The sequence below is a fragment of the Otolemur garnettii genome, unplaced genomic scaffold, assembly GCF_000181295.1.
Source record: "Otolemur garnettii isolate 467f Iridium unplaced genomic scaffold, OtoGar3 scaffold00117, whole genome shotgun sequence".
Classification (NCBI taxonomy): Eukaryota; Metazoa; Chordata; class Mammalia; order Primates; family Galagidae; genus Otolemur; species Otolemur garnettii.
The window spans coordinates 3,667,115-3,675,259 of NW_003852512.1; positions in this window are offsets into that span (position 1 = coordinate 3,667,115).

The following is an 8,145-nucleotide window of genomic DNA, read 5'->3' on the forward strand; positions in this document are numbered from 1 at the left end:
TTTTTTTGGTTGCAGCTGTTATTGTTTTTCGGCAGGCCCAGGTTGGATTTGAACCTGCCACCTTAGGTGTGTGTGGCTAGCACCTTAGCCACTTGAGCCACAGGTGCCAAGCCAGTCTTTTACTATTTCTTCTATTAGGGTTTCATAATTCTCTTTGTAAAGATCCTTCACCTCTTTTGTTGAGGATATTCTTAAGTATTTCATTTTTGTTGAAGCTACTGTGAAGGGAATTGTATCCTTGGTTTGCTTCTTAACTTGGCTGTTATTGGTGTATACTAAGGCTACTGATTTGTGGACATTGATTTTTTATACCCTGAGACATTACTGTATTTCTTAATCACTTTCAGGAGTTTTGCAATTGAGTCTCTAAAGATTTCTAAGTATAAGATCATGTCATTAGCAAAGAGTGAGAGTTTGACCTCCTCTGACCCAATTGGATATCTTGTATATTCTTCTCTTGCCTGATTGCACTGGCTAGAACTTCCAGAACAATGTTCAATAGCAGTGGCAATAGTGGACTTCCTTGTATGGTTCTAGTACTAAATGGAAACCCTTTCAGTTTTACTCCATTCAGTATGATATTAGCTGTGGGTTTGTCATAGATGGCTTCAATCAGCTCAAAAAAATGTGCCATCTATGCCTATTTTTTTCAGTGTTCTTGTTAGAAAAGGTTGCCGAATTTTGTCAAATGTTCTTTCTGCATGTATTGAGAGGATCATATGATCTTTGTTCTTGCTTCTCTTAATGTGGTGAAATACATTTATGGATTTGCTTATGTTAAACCAGTCTTGCATTCCTTGGATGAAGCCTACTTGATAGTGATGTATAATTTTTTTAATGTATAGCTGTGATCTATTAGCTCAAATTTTGCATCAATATTCATTAATGAAATAGGTCTATAGTTTTCCTTTTTGATTGGGTACTTTCCTGGTTTTGGAAGCAGGGTTATGTGCTTAATAGAATGTGTTCAGGAAGATTCCTTTCTTATCAATGTTTTGGAATAGGTTCTGCAGCATGGGTACAAGCTCATCTTTGAAGGTTTGATAGAATTCTGGTGTGAACCATGTGGTCCAGAGCCTTTTTTTGTTGGAAGATTTCTTTATGGTTTCTTTGATCTCAGTGCTTGTTGTTGGTCTGTTCTATTTCTTCCTGGTTAAGACTAGAGAGATAGTATGATTACAGGTATTAGTCCATTTCCCCTGCATTGTCGATTTTCTGGGCCTAGAGTTTTTTGTATTAGTCAGAGATAATTTCTTGTATCTCTGTGTAATCAGTCATTTCCTCCTTTTTGTTTGTGATTGAGGTTATTAAAGATTTTACTATTCTGTTTCTGGTTAATCTGGCCTATGATTTCTGTATTTTATTTATCTTTATAGAGAACCAACTTTTTGTTTCATTAATTTTCTAAATGATCCTTTGTTTTCAATTTCATTCATTTCTAGGTATTTCTTTTCTTCTGCTAGGTTTAGGCTTGATTTGCTCTTTTTTTTCCATTTCTTTAAGATGATTCATTAAGTTGTTAATGCGCTCTCTTTCTGTTTTTTGGATATAGGCATTTAATGCTATAAATTTTCCTGCTAGGATTGCTTTTATAGTACCCTACAGGTTTTGGAAGTGTGTCTTCATTGCTTTTATGTTTGGGGAAATTAATGTTTTCTTTGTTTATCTCCTCCTTGACCCAACTGTCTTTCAGCATAAGGTTGTTTAGTTTCCATACTTTTGTGTGGGGATGAAAATTTTTGTTGAAGTTGAGTTCAACCTTTATTGCTTTGTGGTCTGAGAAAATACAAGGTATAATTTTAATTATTTTAATTTTGTTAAGGTTTGATTTGTGTCCTAGGATATGTTCTATTTTGGAGAATGTTCTATGGGCTGACAAGAAGCATGTATATTCCTTACCTTTGGGATAGTGTGTTCTGTATATGTCTATTAAGCACATTTGTTCTAGGGCTGTGTTTAAATCCTGTGTATCTTTGTTTAGTTTTTGTTTAGAGGATCTGTCCAGCTCTGTAAGAGGGGTTTTAAAATCTCCTATATTATGGTACTATAGGATATCATATTGCTCAGACTAATTAAGGTGTGTTTCATAGACCTAGGAGCATTTAAGTTAGGGGTATAAATATTTATAATTGAAATAGCTTCTTGATGTATAGTTCCCTTAACCAGTATGAAGTGTCCATCTTTGTTTGTTTTGACTTTAGTTGCTTTAATTCCACATGTATCTGAAAATAATATTGTGACCCTTCATATCTTCTAATTTCCATTTGCCTGAAATGTTGTTTTGTATCCCTTCACCCTGAGTCTTGGCTTGTTGTGTAATGCTAAGTGTGCTTCTGGAGATAGCATATGGATGGCTTGTGCTTTTTTATTCAATCAACCAACCTATACCTCTTCATTGGGGAATTTAAGCCATCAACATTTATTGACAGAATTGGTAAGTGTGGTGGAGTTCTATTTATCTTATTTTGTGAAAGTCCATTGCTTTGTTTTATCCTTTATGTCATTGTGGAAGCTAGGTTTTGTCCTTAGTTTGTCAGGGATTACTTTGCTTGTAGTCCATTGTGATGTTCAGTGTGGAGAATAGTTCTGAGTATTTTCTGTAGACTGATCTTGTAAACTTCTTCAGTGTTTGCATAAAGTTTTGATTTCTCCATCAGTTTTGAAGCTTAGCTTAGCAGGATATAGAAAACTATTTTGTTTAAGAAGGTTAAAGGTAGATGCCCATTCTCTCCTGTCTTTAAAAATGTCAGTTGAGAAGTCTGCTTGCCACCCTGATGTATCTGCCCCTGTAGGTCAATTGGCACTTATTCATGGTTGCTTGAAGGATTTTCTCATTCATCTTGACTTTGGATAGGTTCATGACAATGTGTGTTGGAAATGTTGTTTGAGTTGAGTTGACCTTCGGATTGATATCCCTCTAAAAGGAGTGTGTTGAAGTCTTTGATGATACTTGGGAAATTTTCATTTAAGATATCCTCTACTAGGGCTTCCATTCCTCGGAGGCATTCTTCTTCCCCTTCTGGGATTCCTATAATTCATATGTTTGAATGCTTTGCCTATAATTTTCTGAGTGAATGTTTTGCTTTCTCTGTCTTCTTTTCTGCCTCTTTAACTATCTGTGTTAGTTAGCTCAAGAGCTTTATACTGTAGCTCTGAGATTCTTTTTCTCCATGGTCTAATCTGTTACTGATACTTTCTATTGCATATTTAAGTTCCCTGATTTACTGCTTCAATTCCTTAAGCTCTGCCATATCCTTTGTATATTCTTCATATCTTTCATCCCTTATTTGATTCCATTTTTGTATTTCCTTTTAGTTATTTTCCACTTTCTCAGCAATTTCCTTCATTGTTTTTACCATCCATATTTTAAATTCCCTTGCTGTCATTTCTAACATTTATTTTTAGGTGGAATCCTCTGATGTTACTACCTCATGATCCCTTGGGAGGTTGCTCTGTCTTGATTTTTCATGTTGCCAGTATTTTTATGTTGGTTCTTCCTCATGAATGTTTTCTTCTTGTCTTTACACTCCTTTTTTATCACTCCCTCCTTCTCTTTAAATTACTTTGTTTCTGTGTTGAGGTGTTGAAGTGTCCTTTAGGTATATGACCAAAAGGAAGAAAAAAGTGAAGAGAAAGAAGGGAGCAAAGACAGATATAAAGAAAAGAAAAAGGAGGGGTAAAAGGAAAACTTGACATAAAGAAGAGAAGAACAGAAAGAGACAAGAATAATAGTGGTGTTCAACATGGCATTTTGTCCCATAGCCACAATTCTCTTTGCAGATGACATGATCTGGTACCTGGAAATCAACTACAAAGCTCTTAGAAGTGACCAAGGAATATAGCAGCATCTTAGGATATAAAATAAGTACCCACAAATCAGTAGATTTTGTATGTTATAACAATAATGAATCCAAGAATAAAGTCAAAGACTCTATTCCTTTCACAGTAGTGCAAAAGAAAATGAAATGCCTTGGATTATACCTAACAAAAGATGTGAAAGTTTCTATAAAGATAACTGTGAAACCCTGATAAAGGAAATAGCAGAAGATGTTAACAAATGGAAGAAGATACCATACACATGGCTTGGATGAATCAACATTGTTAAAATGTCCCCAAAGAAATCTATAGATTTAATGCAATCTCCATCAAAGCACCAATCTCATACTTTAAAAAGCCTGAAAAATATAGTACTTAGATTCATATGGAACCAGAAAAAAAAAAACCCACATAGCAAATACAATTCTTAGAAATAGAATTAAATCTGGAGATGTCACATTACCAGATGTCAGGTATACTACAAGTCTATAGTGATTAAAACAGCTTGGTACTGGTGCAAAAATAGAGCTATAGATCTTTGGAATAGAGATTCAAGAGATGAACCTAACCATATATCATGATATGATCTTTGATAAGCCTAACAAATGTATGCACTGGGGAAAAGAATCCTTACTTAACAAATGGTGCTGGCAGAACTGGTTAGCCACATGCAGAAGCCTGAAACTAGACCCACATATCTCACTATTGATAAAAATTCATTCTCACTGGATAAAAGATTTAAATTTAAGACATGAAACAACTAAAATCTTAGAAAAGAGTATGGGGGAAAAGCTTGGCGATAGTGGCCTGGGAAAACACTTTATGAAGAAGACCTCCCCTGGCAACTGCAGCAATATCGAAACTAAATAACTGGGATTTGATCAAGCTAAAAAGCTTTTTCACAGCTAAGGGCACCACAAACAAAGCAAGCAGACAGAGTTCAGAATGGGAGATTTTTGCATGTTATGAATCTGACAAAGGCGAATCACTAGAATCTACTGAGAACTCAAATTAAACAATAAGAAAAGTGCAAACAATCCTCTCTATAAGTGAACAAGAGACTTGAATAGAAACTTCTCCGAAGATGATAGACGAATGGTTCTTTTACAACTGGAACTTTACCTTGGAAGTGAGAACAATGTAATCTAAGAATTTGTATTGATCTTGTAATTCTTGTAATCGAAGAATTCATATTGATTTAAAAAAAAACAAAAAATAAAAAACATACAGTTAAATTTTATGAGAAAAAAATAAAAAAAGAAGAGAAAGCTAAACCAAAAGCTATCAAAGAAAGGAAATAATAATTATTAGCATGGAAATAATAAAAATAGAGAATATTAAAACAATAGACATGACTATATGATTTTTCCCTTTAATTTTGTTAATGTTTTTAGTAACTATTATTGCATCTATGTTTATAAAGGTTATTATCCTGTAGTTTGCTTTCTTGTACTGTCTTTGCCTAGTTTTGGTATCAGGATAATGCTAGCATCATAAAGTGAATTTGGAAGTGTTTCTTCTTATATTTGTTAAAAGAGTTTAAGAAGGATTGGTATTAATTCTTTGATTTTTTCAGGCTAGACTGACTAGGAAAAAAGAGAGAATATTCAAATTAGCAAATTCATAAATAAAAGCTGCATTATTACTACACATTTTATAGAAACAAAAATAATTAAAATAGAATAAGCAAATATTATGAAAAATCATATGCCAACAAATTAGATAACCTATATAAAATGGAAAAAAATATAGAAAAACAAAAACTACCCCAACTGACTTAAGAATAAATGGTAAATGTGAACAGGCTTATAATAAGTAAAGGGATTGGATCACTGAGTAGCTTACAACAAAGAAAATCCCAGGACCAAAAGACTTCATTGGTGAATTCTATCAAATATCCAAAGAAAAAAACAATGCAAATCCTTTTCCAACTCTTCTAAAAATCAAAAGAGGAAGGAATACTTCCTAACTCATTCTATAATGGCTACATTACCTTGGTACCAGAGCCAGGCAAAGACATCACAAGGAAAGAAAACTATATGTTGATATCCTTTATGAATACAGATGCAAATATCCTCAGTGAAATACTAACAAACTGAATCCAGCAGCATCTTAAAAAGTTTATACACCACAATCAACTAGAATATATCCTAAGAATTCAAGGGTGGTTTAACATATGAAAGCCAATCAATCTAATTCACAACGGTAATGGAACAAAAATATTTCATGTGAAACCCAGTACATTTTAATGATTAAAAGATTCAACAAACTAAAAATAGAGAGAACGTCCTCAACATGATAAAAGTCATATTTGATAAACCCACAGATAAGGTGAAATTTCATCTTGAATGACTAAAATTTTGCCCACTAAGATCAAGAATAAGACCAGGAAGCCCACTGTCACAACTTTTGTTTAACATTGTACTAGTAGTTCTAGCCAGAGCAATTTAGACAAGGAAAAAAAGAGGCCTAAATTGGAAAAACAATAAATGAAACTCAATTTTCAGATGATATGAACGTATGCATCAAAAATGCTGAAGAATGCCCACAAACTATTAGAGCTAATAAATGAATTCAGCAAAGTTGTAAGATATAAGACCAACATGCAAAAATCTGTTCTGTTTCTATACACTAGCAATTAATGATATGAAAATAAAATTATGAAAACATTTCCATTTATAATAGCATCAAAAAGAATAAAATACTTAAGAATAAATTTAATGAAAGTGCAAAGCTTATACTCTGAATACTACAAAATATTGTTGAAAGAATAATGATGACTTAAATAAATATAAAGATGCCCTGTGTTCTTGGATTGGTAGACTTACTACAATTACATTGACAATGCTACCCATAGCAATCTACAGATTCCACTTAATTCCTGTCAAAGTCCTAATAACCTTTTTTTTTTTTTTCGGAAATGGAAAAATCTTAAAAGTCATGCAGAATGGCAAAAGATCTCAAATAGCCAAAACAATAATGAAAAATAAATATAACTTTAGATGACTCACATTTCCTAGTGTTAGAACTTATGACAAAACTACAGCAATCAAAATAGCATGCTATGGCAAATGAATAGACATATAGATCAATGGAATAAATTGAGAGTCGAGAAATAAATCCATAATATATTATCAATTGATTTTCAACAAGGTGCTAAGACTATTCAATTAAGAAAGAGGGAGATTTCCAGTAAATGCTGCCTGGACGATTGGATATTCACATGCAAAGAGATGAAGTTAACATAAAAGTAAATCTTTACAATGTTGGATTTAGCAATGGATTCTTAAATCCATCAAAACAGAAGCAACAACATAAAAAATAAGCTGGAAATCATCAAATTCAAAACTTACGATTCAAAAGACATTCTCATGATACTGAAAAGACAACCTACAGAATGGGAGAAAATATTTGCAAATTATGTATAATATCTACTAAGGATTTAGTAACCATAATATATAAAGAAGTATTACAAGTCAACAACAACAAAAACCCAATTAAACAAGGTGAAATTAACTTAAATACAGTAGCCCAGGGAACATATATAAGTGACCAAGAAGCTGATAGTGGAAATGTAAAATGGTACAGTCACTTTGGAAAACACATTGGCATTTTTCCTAAAAAGTGAAACATAGAATTACTCTGCCCTGACAATGCCAAGATATATGCCAATAATAATTGAAAACAGGTGTTTAAAAAAGTACATGCATGTGAATGTTCATAGCAGCACTATTCACTTTTACCTCAGGGTGGAAAAAAACCAGAGTCTGTGAATTGATTAGATAGAATGTGGCATATATATACAGAATATTATTCAGCCATGAAATGGAATGATGTGTTGATACATCTTACAATGTGAATGAACATGTAAAGGAACATGCTAAGTGAAAGAAATCAGACAATAAAGGTTGCCATATTATGTGATTCCATTTATATGATATCTACAATAAGCAAATCCATACAGAAAGCAGATTAATGGCTTCCAGGGTCTGGAGTAAGGGGAGGGAGTGGGTAGGAACTGAATGAAGTGTATGGAGTTTCCTTTTAGGGTGATGAAAATATTTTGGAATTAGACAAAAGTGATGTTGCATAAAACTGGTAATGTGCTAAATGACTTTGAATTGTACGCTTAAAATGCTTAAAATCATATTATGTGAATTTTACATTTTATTTTATTTCATTTTATTTTACAGATAGGGTCTCACTATGTCATCCAAGCTAGAGTACAGTGGCACAATCATAACTCATTGCAACCTCAAACTCCTGGTCACCTAAACCCTCCCACCTAAGCCTCCTGAGTAGCTGGGACTCAGGCATGTGCCACCATCC